Source organism: Microtus ochrogaster, chromosome 18, assembly GCF_000317375.1.
Source record: "Microtus ochrogaster isolate Prairie Vole_2 chromosome 18, MicOch1.0, whole genome shotgun sequence".
Classification (NCBI taxonomy): domain Eukaryota; kingdom Metazoa; phylum Chordata; class Mammalia; order Rodentia; family Cricetidae; genus Microtus; species Microtus ochrogaster.
In genome coordinates this window covers 11674231-11675463 of record NC_022020.1, presented here as the reverse complement: position 1 = coordinate 11675463, position 1233 = coordinate 11674231, and the positions used below count along the sequence as shown (strand labels likewise).

At 40.6% G+C, this 1233-nt stretch overlaps 1 protein-coding gene across 2 annotated transcripts in view; it reads right to left on the bottom strand.

Moving 5' to 3' along the window:
* Positions 1–1233, bottom strand: part of Rnf138 (ring finger protein 138) — a 24615-nt gene that overhangs the window by 8473 nt on the left and 14909 nt on the right. The window lies entirely within an intron of this gene.

Here is a 1233-nt window from a genome sequence, read left to right as displayed (position 1 = left end):
GGCAGGCGGATCTCTGTGAGTTCGAGACCAGCCTGGTCTACAGAGCTACTTCCAGGACAGGCTCCAAAGCCACAGAGAAACCCTGTCTCGAAAAACCAAAATAAATAAATAAGTAAATAAGTAAATAAATAAATAAATGACTCCAGGACTTCATTAATGTGAACTGTTTAATGAAGATAACAGGACTGAATTTCAGGGGCTGGAGAGATGGTTCGGCAGTTAATACTTCTGATCTTTTAGGCACCAGGCACACATCTGTTACACGTGCAGGAAAAACTCATCCACATTTTTTTAAAAAAATGTGTAAACTTCAAAATACAAAATATTCATGATATTCATGGCATTACTTTCCAAATCACGTAAGACTGTTCAAATATTCATTCCTTTTAAAATAGATTTTTACAGCAGGGCATAGTCACCACCACTCAGGATGCTGAGGCAGGAGGAATCATACAATTGAGGCCAGCTCTAGACTTACCTTTAATCCCAGTATTTGGGAGGCACAGGGAAAAACGGGTGTATCTCTGAGTGTTAGCCATCCTGGGCTACAAAGAGAATTCCAAGCCACTAGTGAAGAACACGAACACACACACACACACACACACACACACACACACACAAAACCTTTTATAATATTCAAGTCCAAGTGTAAATTAGAGAACAAAGAATTGTAATTACATAAAATCTTTTCCCTCAACCAGTGATATTCTTTTGGGGTGATATGGTGAAGTAGGGGCTTGGACAAGGTCTAGAAGTTATTTCAGGATGTCTTCAAACTCCTCATGTTCCTGCTTCATTCATCTTTCTGGCATTATAGGCATGAGCTATCACACTTGACCCTTGCTATTTTCTTTTTAAACATGCAGGGTGGTGTTTTGCTTGCAGGTTCCAGGAAAAGGTACAGGATCAGGATTAACTGTATTTGAAGTTACAGATGGTTGTGAGACCCCATGTAGATGCTGAGATTCAAACCCAGGTCCTATGGAAGAGCACCTAATGCTCTACTAACTATTAAGCCATCTCTCTAGTGCTCCTTGTTAAATTTTTAAACCGTTGGATAAACTAAAATATTTGTGAACCTTTGTGATGCAGCTAGGATATGGTAGAAGATTGTGGCTTCCAAAGTATAGGAGTACCCAAAAAAAAAAAAAAAAAAGAACCACCTTTTAGCCGGGCGGTGGTGGCGCACGCCTTTAATCCCAGCACTCGGGAGGCAGAGGCAGGCGGATCTCT